The 15740-nt window shown below is 41.6% G+C and overlaps 1 long non-coding RNA gene across 2 annotated transcripts; it reads right to left on the bottom strand.

The window, feature by feature from the left end:
- Positions 1-639: 639 nt before the first annotated feature.
- On the bottom strand, positions 640-15479 carry LOC112661415 (uncharacterized). 2 transcript variants are annotated; one of them, XR_003137675.3, is made up of 3 exons: positions 15285-15479; positions 13369-13478; positions 640-4145 (listed from the first exon to the last, which is right to left on the bottom strand). It is a non-coding gene; the product is annotated as an uncharacterized LOC112661415 (long non-coding RNA). The 2 variants fall into 2 exon arrangements; XR_004806888.2 differs by having other exon boundaries at positions 640-3633.
- Positions 15480-15740: the final 261 nt, after the last annotated feature.

Here is a 15740-nt window from a genome sequence, read left to right as displayed (position 1 = left end):
GACAGAGCTGAGACTTATTCATTTCCAAGTTCTCTTCTCTAGTATACAGGACATGCTGCCCCCCACTAAATGGCTAATACTATCAGATAAACACAACTGAAGATAAGTAGATCATGAGAAATTTCTGTCTCTAATACAAAGAGCCATATGGAAATGACACTCAAATCTCAAAGAGTCACCTGTGGGAAGACCAAACTTTCAACTATGGATCTGCTGGGTTCTGATGTTAACAGCCTTCTTGACAAAGCCAAGGCAATTTCATCATGAACCATTCACTAGCTGTGTTTCCTCCAGCATATTCAGAATAAGACGGTGGGCTCTAGCATGTTTTTAGATCACTGGTATACTGATTATAATAAATGTTAAAGGATTTTGCAATTCCTTCTGTTTCATAATTATATCAGCTTTTAGGTATTCATTTGTGTGTGTTTTTAAATTATGACACCCATAAAAAGAAATTATTTCTCTTAGCAAGTGGAAATAAGTGTAAAGAAGTGAAAAAATAGTTTTGTAATGTTTTTCTAAAAATTTTTGCCATTCCTTTTACAGAGATTAATTCATACCAGCTTTTATCTTATTATTAAGTACATATCTTGTACAATACCACAGAGTCCAAACACATTACAAATCGTAAGAATTTTAGGATCCCAAAAGACTTCAAAATCTGGTACTTTAAATACAACTTGATCATTGAATTATACTGCTTTTTGAAAATTATATGCTGTGAATTTAAAATCATGACATGAGGCTTTCAACTCCAGGCCTGGGTAATGATGTATTTTGTTAATAATTCACAAAATGGTGACTTGGAGTCTTGGAGAAATTTATTTATCTTTCAGAACACAAACAAAACCTGGACAGTAACTTGGCTATGACTGTTCCTAATCTGAATTTTTTTTATATTTATATTACATTATCTCCTCTCTCACCTCCTTTATCATGTCAAGGACTCAGAGGGCCCAAGAGGTCACCTATTTGATCATTTCTTCACTCAACAGACATCTATCAAACATATCAATCAAGCACTGGGATAGATGTTACTATTACTCCTCTCACCCCGAAGAATAAGTATGCTCATGGGCCTGAGGTGGTCACCATTTAGTTAGGAAAGATGATTCAGTGTGCTGAGCTCACCATTAGGAGCTCAGGAGAAGGTGTGGTTAACTGTGTAGAAGACCTTGTGAAGACAACACGGAGGGGACAGTATTTAAATTGATGGAGGAGAAATTAATCAGCCAGAAAACAAAGGGAAAAGCATTCCAAGCAGAGAAATTGGCATGTGATGACTGGAATTTTGAAGAGCCCAACACTTCAGAGTTGATAGAGCACAGGGTGCTTGTTGGGGAGAAGAAGGTGGTAGGTGGTCCTGGAAAAGAAGGTGGTGGATAGATGTAAATAATTCACAACTGATTTCCACCTGAGGATTTTAAGCAAGGAAGTGACAAGATTAGATTTGTCTTTTGGAAAGATAATATTTGAAGGAGGTTGAAGCACAAACTAATATAGTAGCAAGTAGAAACAGGAAGGGAAAGAGGCCACTGCAATATTGCAGGCAAAAGAAAGCATTGCTGAACAAAGACACTGGCAGGAGATGGAGAAGAGGGAATATATTTGATGATTTCTGGAAGGTGGACTTAGAGGTCTTAATGAACTATTGGTTGTGAGGTCTGATGGAGGAATTACAATTTTGGCAGCTGTGAATACGAATGTCCTTAACTACATAAATACCACAAGAGCAGAGTAGGAGAGAGCCAAAAGGGCAAAGTGAGGAGAGATTTATTGGATTTGTTGGGATTCAGGTGATACACTGAGTTTCAGATGATAAACACTTGTGTCCAGTAGGTATTTACAATGAAGAAGAGAATCCAGGAACAGGAGGAATGATGGATGCAGAATCAGTGGCTGATGGTGTATACAGACCAGTCGAAGCTGACATAGTAAATGAGGTCACCCGTAAAGAATAGATGATGCTTGAAGAAGAGCCAAGGATGGAACTCTAGTGGATTCCAAAATTTAGACCATCTTGTTTACAATCATGAATTAGACTTGTATGGTTATTTTTAACAAATAAATTTCAGTGGTCTAAACCACTGTTTAGGCACCATGATTTAGGGAATCACCGATATGACACTATTATTAATAAAATTGTTATCACTGATACTAGAGAAATATGATCTTAATAGGTTCATTAAAGATAGCTGATTATCTTCTTTTTGTAACAACTGTGTTCTTAGCATCTATCAAATTTCCAGATCATTTGTTAATGGACATAAGTATACAGATATACAGACACAGGTATTATGGAGTTAACTCAGATATAGGTGTACAAGTAGATACATGTAGATACCGACTTAAATAAATTGCTAAATATCTCACACATCTGTATCCCCAGGGGTTGTCTCTTCTCAGGCCTTCATGTCCACCTCTCAACCTTCGTGTTTTCAATCCACAGAGAATTGTTTTGGCCCCATCAGGTAACTTCCAGTTCATATTGGTCTCAATATTTCTGGCTTTGCTTATGTAGTGAGAGTAACTCATGCTATTGACAGGATCTGTCAATTGCAAATGTGTGTAGGCAACTGCAGCAATGTCATTCCGACATGGGGTGCTGAGATTGACCAGCAGAAGAATTCTTCAATGTATTTGGAATGGAACACAGAGGGCCAGAGTTAACCCGGGTCTCCACCATCAGTTGCCCTGCAATTCCCATTAACTGTGCCATTTTGGATGATTTTATTGCTATGACCCTGAGCCGAAAAGGGAACAGATTTTATTTGAGTCCTCTTCTCTCTTCTCCCCACGGTGTAGTACGAGTTCATGTGCTCACATCCCCATGCACACGGCCTAGGCAGATGTATATATGAGCCGTCACATAAAATCCCTGCACATTTACACAGTGTATTTGGATAACATACACACATAATAAAGCTTTCCATAGATACTTTTTCATTCTGTGTTCTCACTTCTAAGTGAGATGAAAATCAATGTGAGAGATCACTAGAATGTTTCACCCAGATGACATTATTGTCATATGTACCATACCATAATTCATACATTAATATGTAAAAATGACATTTTTTTAATAAAATGTGTCACTTTAATTTAGAGTCGAAGGAGAAGACATAGGAAAATATTTTCCAATTCATTAGGCCACAGGCCCAAAGAAATAAATCCTTCTGATGAATCCTGTCATCACATTGTAATTCCAACACTTCAATATTCTGAAATTAACCAGACCCATGCCACCCTCTACTTCACTGTTTCAACCTAAAATGCTTCCAGAAAGTTCCTCAAGCGCTAGCTGTGAAATTACATTGTGCACTAATGGGAGTCGCTAGGCAGGGGGTAAAAGAGGGTGTTTCGCAGTGTGTAACTGATTTTAGATAAGCGGTGAGCTCATGCATCAGGAAGATGACTTGTTTCCTTTTCACATTTTACATAGCGAAGCAGCCAAGGTAATTTTACAAGCCAGGATCTCGGTGTAGCTGTTGCAGTCGTGGTCGTGCACAAGCAAGAGCCCGCTGCTGCTCCGGCCCCCAAGTGTTCTCTCGTGGCATTTATTTATTGTCTTTGGAGGGGTTCTCCTTCGTGGTGCCATCTGGCAGAGGTTTTTAAGGAAGCTGTTGATCCAGTCTCCATCGCAAGAAGAAGAAGAAGAAGAAGAAGAAGAAGAAGAAGAAGAAGAAGAAGAAGAAGAAGAAGAAGAAGAAGAAGGAGAAGAAAAACGAATTGGTCAGTAGGCTGTTCCATTTTGATTCCTCAGCACTTTAAATTACACCCATTTCTGGCCAACAAATTGCCCTCAGAGATGCTGAGGATTTTCCTTATAGGCATTGATCTTTCAGAACCTGTCTGCTAACTATCTTCCAAAGACAGAGTCAGTGCCTTAAAACCAAAGGGGTCTCCCTGTCCTGCCATGTGTCAGAGTACATTCACTTGACTGTGAACATGTTCTTCCAAACATCTTAGGAATATGGGATCTGGTGAAAGACTTAATTCATTTGTAAAGCTCTGGTTTCTAGAGCAAATCAGTCAGCACATACACACTTATATTTCCTAAGCATTCCCCTCGCATATTCATCCTGAGTGGGGCCAGGCCAGCAGTCTTCACCAAGCATCTACTGTTGCTAATGACTGGGGCACACCTGTGAACAAAGCAAACACACTTGTCCTCAGATTCTATGATGAAAGTAATCAGAGAAACCCTGTGTTAAAAGCACCCAGAAATGTTTCTTCCCCATGAAGACTTATCAGATCTGTTAATATGCTAATGAGTACTATGCATCTAAGAGGGGAAGAAAAATCTGTAGCTTTTCCCACGTTAATCCAGGTCCCCCCTTTTTTAATGGGGACCACACATTGGATCTAGTTTTTTGGAACATATTGCTCCTCATTGATCATGGATTTCACCCTTGTAGATTGCTTGGTCTTTACCACATTCACTTATTGATCATTCTACATATATGTCCATCAACCAGGAGGTTAGGAGTCTATCATTATTCAGGTGACCTCATTTGCAATGGTTACCACCTGAATTTTAAAGAGTGTTGTTAACCAAATTTATCAAGTACATTTTGAATAATTCAATACTTCAATAGAAAAATAGAGAGTAAGATGATATTGAAGGCCATCTTCATAGATGTGTTCGGCACTATGCCGAGTACTTATTGTGAGTGGCCCAAGTCAAATCTTAAAAAACTCATATGAGGCAGCAACTATTATCTTTATTTTTTAGATAAGAGTGTACAACACAGAGAAGTCGCCTACCCAAGGCCACACAGCCGTTGAAAAGTGCACCTGAAATTTGCCCACAGCTAAACTGCCTCCAGGCCTGGGCTTCAGCTCACCTGCTATGGAAAAGTCACCTTTCAGACCATTGTATGTGCTGTTTACTAGGTATCATTGTAGATTTCTAACCACCCGTTCAAGTCAATTAAATTGTTCCCATTTGCTCAATAAACAGTTGTCTTTTAGGAAGGGCCTTTGTTACGTTTGTTTTTCTAGTATTGACTATGGAAAGTGAAATTCTTGTGATTTTTCTGACCACTGACTTACAAGCTTTTGTGTTTACTGAACATGTCTTTTCACATTTTGTTAATAGAACTTGTCTTTCACAAAGTCCATGTCCTAGACTTTCTTTATTTCTGTATTTTATCCAATAGAATAGGAAGCAAGGCATGGAAGATGGTGGTAGCTCTGGCAGAGAAAGGAGAGAGAGCAGAGCTGGTGGGTAAAAGTGTGTTCCTGTCTAAAAAAGAAGGAAAAAGGGAATGAGCAGGTGCATGAATGCCTGGGACAAAGTTGGAGAAGGAAGACCCATGGAGGGCAAGAAAGGTAAAAAAAAAAATCTTGAAGTGTCCCCATATTTACAGATAAAAAATGCACTGACCATGAGAAAGAAATAATCACTGTGGTGATTTCATGCTTAACATATGAAATTTGGCTGAAAGAATGGATGTGTGCATTTATAAAATTATCAGGAATTTCCCATAGATTAATCAATATATAGGGGCAATTAAAAAATCACAGGCAATAGTAACTACCGGAAAGTATTAAATCAAGTGATAAGTTTCAATAAGTTTTTAATATGATTTTCAATCAGCTTTCTTCAAATGGAAAATAATGTTGAAATATCCTATGTCTCAGAATATCAACACTTACTCTCTGCCTCTTCCCTCCTGAATTGAACAGCTACTACTCACTTTTGCCTCGAGAGATGTTTATCGAAGCCTCACTCTGTGCCAGGCAACCTGCTAAGTGCTGTGACACTTAGGAGAACAGCATAGGAGATATGCAGGGTACCGGGTAGGAAATAGTAGGAGCTATTTCACTACGCAGCACGGAGAAAAATAATCACAGGGTATGAATGTTTGTTTAATGTGGATGAAAACAGGAGGTGGGCGTGGAAGGTTTTTGACCAGAGTGCAAGTTTATAAACCCGGCGTCGAATGAATGTTGATGGAGGCAATGAGTGCCAGACAGACTGGAACTGAGTGAGCTTCCTCTGCAAGGCTTCCGGAATCACCTGTTAACTAAGACAATGAGGGTCATCAGGGCTAAGATGATGAAAGAGAGAATAGAAAAAAAGGGACAGATTCAGGATTTGTTCTGTTTTTGAAAACCCAATCACCAAATAAACCAAGAACAAAAATAGGACTTGGAGAACAAAGTCCTGAGTGGAAGAGGAGAGAATTTGTCCAAGAGCTGTCTGAGCACCAGGCCTGAGAGAACAGGACCTGGTGGCTCTAGCAACCAAGACCCTTGGGAGAGTCACTTTCAAGACTGGACCCTGTGCTCTGTTTTAATCATGTTAGTTTGAGAAAAGAATGACATGGAGAGCAAACAAGCATATCGGCAAGAGCAGACATCCGTGCATCCCCAGATGGGGAGACAAGGATGAAAAATCTTCAACCTTATACCCGCAGACAGACACGGGGTTGGGCTGCGAGAGAAGTGAAGTGGAACTGAAGGGTTTTTCACCTTAATCTGAAAACTGTCCTTATATCCAAACTCCCACACTTTGTCTTTTCCCTTTGCTTTTTGGCTGATATGAACACGCACTTCTCTGTTTATTTGGATTTCAGATTTTGCTCCCCAATCTCCTCTCCACCTCCTCACTTTTCCTTCAGCTGCCATCTGAGCTGACCTTGGCCAGTGACCGGGTGCTCATTGCTTTTTGCTCTGGCACCTTCTACAACGCCAGGGAATTTTAGGCCATAGACACGGTGCTCCCAAAATCCCTGTGGTTAAGTTGGGGTCATACAACTAGTTCTGGCAGGTGGGCAATGAGAAGCAAGAAGTGTCTAGGGTACCTGGTGACTCAATAATAAGTGTCTGCCTTAAGCTCAGGTCACGATCCAGGGGTTCTGAAATCAATGCCCACATCGGGCTCCCCAATTGGGGAGCCTCTCCTCCCACTCATGTTAGCTTGCTCTCTCTCAAATAAATAAATAAAATCTTAAAGAGGAGGAAGAAGAAGAAGAAGAAGAAGAAGAAGAAGAAGAAGAAGAAGAAGAAGAAGAAGAAGAAGAAGAAGAAAGTGTCCCTTTCAGCCCAAGGCAGTGTGTCTACCCCAGACTTCTGTGTCCCTCTTGTGACAACCTCAGGGGCCGGGGGCTCCAGAGAGCATCTCCATCTGATGGAGGCAAACCCACATGGCCCACACTGCACTTTGTGGAAGCAAGGAATCAACCGTGGGTGGGCTGAGCTGCTGAAAATGAGGAATTGATCTGTTGTGGCCACTAGTATTTTTTATGGCCAAGTCACATACCAGCCGTCACATATCAGCCGAGATGCACAGCCTGTTTCCGAGAGGGAAGGGAAAGGAGGGTTTGAGAGTAGAGCAAAGTTTCCATGGTTGGGGGGCGGGGAGGAGGTGGGGACACTTGTACTGTCTATATTTAAATTTGCCCCCTCAAAATTCTATCTTGTTTGTCCTCCAATCCTCAAGCCTTGAAGATGTGAGCTACTTTATTAATAAGATGTTTTCTCGAGGAATGTTCTATTTGGAGCCCCACGTGGGGCAATTTCCATAGGAAGTATAGACCCTCCCACCCTGGTTTACGCAGTTATCCCTCACTGCATGGTAAGAAACCACCACTATTTATTATTATGTATTCTGCTGTATTCCAATACTGTGCAAAGAACACGTGACAACCCTGAAGAAATTTGGTTCATGAACATCATTTTGTGAATCTCACACTAACGCTAAGATATGTGTACCCCACTCCCATTAAACCATAACTGTGTTTTTCCATTCCAGTGTGGATGCTGCTCAGATAAAACTCAATACTTGATTAGATGGTGGACTTCTTTTGTTTTAGACGCTACTTTCATTTTTTTGTGGTAGGAGGGTGGGTGACTGATGGTGACTTTTCTGTGTGTATGTGTGTTCTCCATAGAAACAGTTCTTTTTTAAGGGGAGTAACTATTGAGGATAGAGGAATCACTTAGAGGCTTGACGCCAGAAATGTCTGCTTAGAGTTAATCATATTTTCCTTCCCAACCCCCATAAATAGCTGAGGTTGCATAAGTGATGTGCAGTGTGATTAGGGTTTACAGAGCCCAAGGCATAAGATATTTACAAAGTTTTGGCATGAAGCTCGGTCTATGCTAACACTCTATACTTTTTCCCACACGGATCTGGGGAAAAGGGCATCTGGTTCCTCGTCTTATTTATGGTTGGGCTCTTCACTGGTCTGTGGGATTCCTACTCTGTTTCGAGCCAAAGTCCAAAGATGGGACACACAAAAAGCTCCCTTCCTTCCACATGTACAATCAATCCTAACACCATGTCTTATACAATCACACCTTTAGAGTGGTTGAGTTGGTTTTTCACTTCTCAGGATAATCCAATAAAGTCATCGTTGTGGTTTAGACGGTTGAAGAACATCCTTTGAGAAGACAACTGAAAACAAGAGTCACTCAAAAGACAGTTGGCTTAGCCTCCAAAGGTAAACATGGAAGAAGCTCATGATTTGGGCTGCTGCTGCGTTTAGCAAACTACGGTGGTTGGAGGGGGAAAGGCAAACTGCTGGAGACATGATGGCCTTCCAGCAGTCAGCGAGTGCTCCAAAACACACATTTTGTTTTAAAGCGAAGTATTCCGTTGTCAAAAATGTCAAGAATTATCAAAGTGGGCAAGGTTCAAATCTAACACAGTGGCAACGGAGTTTTTATTTAGGGAAAACATGAGTAAGAGCTTCTTGAAAAACTTGACGTGGGAAGTAAAAAAGATTTTTTTACTTCTGTTTTCCAACAGTAAAATAATTGATCTCAAACACACATACTACTTGCCCTCCAGAGGTTTGCTTTTCTGTAGAGCAGCAATCTGGCCCATTTTGCTTCACCATCTTTTCAGCTGTCTGACATAGCTCTCCAAAGCCATATGTCTACTAATGGGCCCCCCTTAGCTCCTGAGCTAATGTTCATGGGGACTAAAGGGATTTGGCTCGGGATGAAATCCGCACAGATAATGGTGGGTCGGTTGGGGGAGGGATGGAAAGAGAAAAACTAATGTTGTGGAGACTCACTGTGTGCCAAGCAAAACACTAAATGCTATATAAATCTTAGCTCCTTACTCCTCAAAAGAAAAGTCCCTTAAGAAGCGATTATCATGGTTGTTCCCCTTTTACTGATGACAATCTAAGACTTCTGGGTGTTAATTAACTTTGCCTTTAAGTAGAGGTGATAGGATAGGAACCAGACCCATCAGGCTCCAGGCTTTTTCTCTTCCTGCGGCCTTGCTTCCCTGGGCACACATGTCTAACTGCAGCTTCTGCACACTTGCACACCAGTTCCCCACACCTTCCTGCCCTCCAGCATACACATACACACACAGAGGGAGAATTTCTGAAAGATTCAGAGACAGAATCCAGGCAAAGGAAAATCTCTGGTGTTTGACTATCTTCTATAGAACTGTGCATTTCCATGATTTTTTATTCATTTGAGATGTGGCTTAACTCCAGTATCCTCCAAGCCTCAGATCCTGCCAGAAACCTAAGCAGAAACTGGGGCTCTGCTCCCCAACTATGGCTCCTGCCACCTCTCCTTTACCTGAAATCATCCTTCTAGCTCAGTCACTGGCAAGGACTTGCCAACAGCATCTGCTACCCTCACCTGCCTTTGAAACTGTGTCCTCATTTGAAATTTCCTCCTTCCCTATCTTCCCATGTCCTATCTATCAAACTGGGATCCCAGATATTAATAATGATCAGAATCTTTCATGAGATTAAAGTTGAGCCCCGAAAGATCACAAAGTTGAGCCCACCAGAAACCAGGTTTGTGGCTGGGAAAATTCCCCTCAAGTCCACCCATGGCCCGAGCAGAAGGTCCCCACGTATACCTGGCTTCTTCCACCTTCTGATTTTTCTCAGCATGTCCCATCATTTAGCTCATCACCATGTCTTATCAAGCCAAGCACACCAACAAGCACTACCCAGTAGCAAACATGGAAGTGTTCATGTGTTTTCAGTGACAAAAAAATGTATTTTCTCTGGAAAAGTCTAACATTTCCTCCATTTAGACCTTTGGAAAACACATGGAAACCAAATGACTTTCATTTACTTAACCATCATGCAGTGCCTTATAGACTGTTTCCAAAGATGGCCGCCAACAATTCCTCCCTTGCCTCTCCTCCCAGTAGGAGGGGAATCTATTTCCCCTCCCTTTGAATTTGGACTGCCCTTTTGATGCACTTAGCCCAATAGACACTGTGCCAGTTTGGGCCTAGTCTTTAAGAGGATTAGTGGATTCCTCTTTGTGATCTTAGAGCTCTAAGCCACCCTGTAAGAGGGGAGACTACCTTCATGGAGAGAGAGGGAGAGCCAGCCAGGCTCCAGCTTTTCAGTCACCCCAGACGAGGTGCCAGACACATGACCAATGCCATCTTAGACCTTCTGACTTCAGCCGAGCACCTAACTGAATTCGATGTGACCCCAAGCTGACACCACATGGAGAAGAAGGATTCAGTTGGAGCCCTACCCACCCTGCTAATAATGCTTACTAGTAAATCATATCAGTTGTTTTCAGCTGCTAACCATTGGGGTTGTTTGTACACCCATATGTGTAACTGAGACAAGTACAGACCATACACCTTGCATCCTGCTAGCACTCAATATATATTTATTTCAATCAATACTGGCAAAGATGTTGACTCCCATTGCTGATTATAAGGGTTCAAGAATAAACACTGCTGGGGAAGATATCTCAAATTGTCTAATTAACCATCCCCACCCCCGTCCTTGGAGCAGTTTCAGGGTAGCAGCTGAGATAGATTACAAAGGGTCAGGGCCAGCCATGTGCTTCTTTTTTGGAAGTGCCTGCTGGGGATGGGGAGAGGTAACTTCAAATCCAGCTCCTGACAGAGTATTCTGGAGTGGGTTCAAGGGAAAAGCTGCCTCTGTGCTTTTTTAATTTTTTTCTAATGACCTAATACTACGTTGTGTCTGAAGTGACATCATGCACAAGCCAGGTACTTCCCATGACCCGTTGTTTGCCTTCAAATATTTATAAAAACTCCACAATAGCCTGGCAGGACTTGGGCTTGGCAGTGACTCTAGCTGGTGGTTGATATTCCTGATTCTAAGCCCCATGGTTGAGGCTATAGATTTCAATGAGAAGGACAAATAATCTTCCTGGGAGATTATCAAAGAAGGAAACCTTCAAATGACACAACCACATTTATTTTAGAAAGAACAACCACGAGTCGTGTGTTAGAGTGAGTGTCTTTTTGTTCATGGAAGGTCTTTGTTAAAGGGTATATTTACTCTACCCTCTTTTGAAGTAGCAAAAGCCCTTCTATGGGTGCATCAGGGAGGCCTTTGGATAGCTCTTTCACACTCCCAGGAAGCATTGAGATAAATTGCTAAGTCATTCTTTGGTATATGATGGCTTGATGGCCTAGAGATCATTTGAGTCCCTACAGGTAGACAGCTGTTAACGATCCCTGAGCTCCTCTGGCTCCTGGAAATAAATGGAAGATGAAGCTGTTTGCAGCTGCAGTTGACAGAGCTGCCATCTGCTTAGCTCCCTGGAAGCTCTGAGCCAAGGACTTTGTGTCTAAGTGCTTCACAGCAGAGCGGGCAGTCTTCTGTAGGGAGCTGGCTTGAAGGTCACCTCTTCCCCTCTCCAGAAGGCATTTCCAGAAAAAAGCACACAGCAGCCCTGACCCTTTGTCATCTATCTCAGCCACTGTTCTGAAACTGCTCCAAGAACAGAGGGGAATTAGAGAATTCAAGATAGCTTCTCTTTGGCACTGTGGCAGTGGTGACCACTCACCCCTACAGGAAGCCCTCCCTCCCTCAACGTGTACCCATTGTGTGTCTTTCCCTTTGGGCAACCGCCTCTCTCAGTAACACTTCCTTCTCTAATTCTCAAACATAGTAGCACCACAGGATAGTCTTAAACTCTGCTTTTTTTCCCCTGAATCTTCATTGTTTGGGGGTATATCTTTTACCCAGTATACTCTATCTATAGCCCAAGCCAACATACCTGTACTTGAACACCACATCACCAACTTCCAACTGGATATCTCCTGGAAGACCTCCTGCCTTTCCCAAATCAGTATTTCTAAAGCCAAATCACTTGTCTTTCTACCCAAAAGGTAGCTGACTCTGGATTTCCCTACCTGCTGTATTTTCTGCTCCATTATCCATATATCTCAGAAAGAAAAAGATAGAATGTCACATACACTTCTATCTCTAGGCCTTTTCCTACTCTGGACCTCCCCTTTCTTTTACTTCTTTTCTGTCTTTGTTTTCCCTTTATTTTGTCAAATTCTAGCCCAGTGTTCTTTCTCTGGGAAGGCTTCTCCCATCTGCCCCAATCTTTAGCTCAGAGACAGGTAGTAATTCATTGCTGAAATCATTCTTTGGCACCTACCCTCTACCAGGCACTTGCTTCAATGTGGTCATTCTTCATGTGTGTAATCTACTTCTGGGACTAGAAGAAAGCTTCCTAGATATCAGGAACTACTCTAAAGTTATGTGTGGCTTCATTGTTCATTGATAATGATGCTTATGATGACAGTTTCTAATGTTTTTCTCATACAAAGATCATAGCTCTAAATATAAATTTTTTTAATAATGTCTGAACAGAAAGGTTTGAAGAAAGAGAATGGTAACTCATTTCCTCACAACCATACACTCCTCTTTATTCTTAATATCTAATTTTATATTCTAATAAATTGATTCATATCAGTGAAAATGCACATGGTAATATCAACAAGCTAGTTTAGGGCTATGGAAAACGTGCCTACAGAATACTGCAATGTGGTCCAGCTCTATGTTGAAGTCCCTGCTCCCCTGGCACTGCCTCCACACTCTCCTGATTATCTCTCCGTTCCTCCCCCTTCATATCCTTAATTGTCCTTGTCTTGCATCTTACCCCTAGACCTTTCACTTGGCCCTCCTCTTTTCTCTCTCCACTTGCCCAAAGAGGGCAGTTCACAAGCCTGTCGCCAGTATGTGGAGGGCAGCTCTCAAGCCTATCTCCAAAATGTGTTTTGACATTTCCTAAGGCCCAGACACACACTACTGCCAGCTAGAAACTTCTTCTTGGATGTTCTTCAGATAATTCGAATACATTTTCCACTTTCTCCCCTTCCTCTGCCTCTGTCTTTGTTAATGACATGACCAGCCTCTTTAGCAAAAGCTCCGGTCATCATTCTCTTTTCCCTATGTCTCACCCCCAACACTAGTCTTGGTGTCCTGTAGGTTTTATCTCTTAAATATTTTTTCTCCTTCCAATTGCTGTTGTGTCTTCCTTCCAGTGCTTTGTATTCATCAGGATAATTAACACTAGTGTCAAACATGGAAATCTGAGGTGGCTTAAAATCACAAAGGCTTATTGTTATAGACTCCTACAGACCTGATACAGGTTGCATGATCTCCAGAGCGGATCTCATCCATGTGGTGGTTCAAGATCCATTCTTCTTCCAGCTTGTGACTCTGCTGTCTTAACCCATGCCTCTGTGATCTCTGATGGAAAAGAAGAGAAAGGGGGATATATTGGCTGTTTATTGCCTTAAGCAGGAAGTGACACAAATTAGAAGTGGAAGTAGAAGTGCCAGACCATTGGCCAGACCTAGTCACATAATCTAACCAAACTGTGAGAAAAGCAGGAAAATATAGAGACACATGGAATATATGGTGAGTGCCAAGTATCTACCACATTCTTCCTCTCTACTCTATCTATATACTTTTACTAGAGAGGTGTATATATATATAAAATTTGGTACAATGCATAATTTGTCATGTCACTTCCATCCAAAATCTATCAATAGCTCCCCAATATTCATGGAATAAAATTTATAGGCCTACAATATCTGGCTTCAATCTACTTTTTTAGCAGTACCTTCAAATCTACAAACCCTTAGCTAGAACCACAGCAGACAAAATATTCCCTGAACATTCTGTTCATCTCTCACTTTCATGTCTTAGTGCATATGGTACCTTCTTTCTGAAATATATGGAAAATGTAATTTAAATGTGTTTTGACTTTGCTGTGAATTGTTATGTTAATGCAAACCTTGGATGTGGATCTATACAGAAAAAATACATACATGTGTGTAAACAAACCCAATTCTTATAGTTTCCCTTATCTTAGGAAAACAGACCTAGAGTTTAGTTTACTTCTTTACTCCTTAAATTAAGAATGTAACCACACTTGGCTACAATTCCTACTCTATGTATACTCAAATCCCTCAAAAAGCCAGTGGTGAATGATGCTGTTTCTTTGAAGACAGGTTCCAGATCCCTAATGAGACTATTAGAGGAAAATTTGGAGACACTTAACAGCTGATGAATTTCATATAAGAATTGGAGTATTTCCCTTCTGATCCAATCCATGACCACACCAGTCAGCTTTCTCTGCCAGGAATTACCCCTGGGACCAGGTTTATATCTGGATATAGAGGAAGATGAGATCTCTGCTGCTGACAGCCTAAGCCGCTAGGAGCTATGATTATTCAAACACAGAATAAGGAAAGTTCCCTTGGGAAGCCAGGCTGCTTTAGCAATAGGCCAAGGAATTAGTGAGAAGGCAGTGTAGCCTAGTGGAAGCAACCAGGGGTCTGAAGGCAGACACATGCAAGGTCCTATCTGCTAAGGAGTCCTGTGACCTCTGGAGTTTACTTAACCCTGCTAAATGGAAGATTTCTCATCTACCACTTTTTCAGGAATGGGATGGTGATTACATAAAGCAAAGAATGTGTGGCAGATTAATTTTTGAGACTTTTATTTGTATTTTCCCTCTGCATCTCCACCCAAACACATACACACACACACAATCCAATCTTTGGGTTTCCTAAGTCAAGGACTATTCATTGTGTAGAGAAGAACTCTGTCTCAGTAGAAATACTACCAATCTTCATTGCTGAAGTTCACAGAGGAGATATCCCTATAGGAGACTAGAGGGGTAGGGAAGGCAGAGAGCATTGGAGGCTGGCAGATGAAAGAGAAATCATGGACTTCTGTGTGACAGTGCCCCAGACAGGCATTAAGACTTCAGAGGGTGCCCAAAGAAAGGCTGTTCAAACATAGAAGGGCTCTCAGCCTACCTAAACTTTCCTGGGCCCCAGGCATATTGCCAAAGCCCAGCATGGAAGGAACTAGAGGTCTTAGGAGCAACCAGTGTAGCTGAAGCCTAAGGACAGGAGGCATCTTTTACTATACAGGATAACCATAGTAATGGCTGAGAATAAATTCCCTTACCAAGTAGGTAGGCTGGGAACCTAATTTAAAATGGTTTGAAGAAAACTCTGAAATAACTGAAATAAATCTTACCAGGAAGCCTTCAGTAGATGTTCACACGACTCCTCCCCTCCGTTGTCTCTCTCCTGCTGCTCTGAACATGACGGCAGGTATGCAGGTGGATCTATCCACATCACCACATCAGCCCAGACCTATTCTCCTGGAATGAATGTTCTTATTACAGACGAGATCCTTCTACCAATATCTCAGTGAAAGCTTGTTGTGCAAAATTCTCCAAGACAACACACAACTCAAACACCTCATAAAGATAAAAGAATAAAAATGCACAGTCATTCCCAGGTTCAGTACTTCCAAGAACTTGAACAGCTGCACGATCGTGTTACTGTAACCCTCAGCCTAGCCACCTATGAGGTGTTAGACAAAGTTTGCTCTTTCACGAGTTCAAAATTTCATTTGGCTCATCTCACAGCACCCATACCAACTTAAATATCTACCAATCCTTTCTTCCCCAAAGAAAGTCATCCTCTA

The sequence above is a fragment of the Canis lupus genome, chromosome 18, assembly GCF_003254725.2.
Source record: "Canis lupus dingo isolate Sandy chromosome 18, ASM325472v2, whole genome shotgun sequence".
Taxonomy (NCBI): Eukaryota; Metazoa; Chordata; class Mammalia; order Carnivora; family Canidae; genus Canis; species Canis lupus.
Note: the sequence above shows the minus strand (reverse complement) of the source record. Positions and strands in the feature narration are given on the sequence as shown.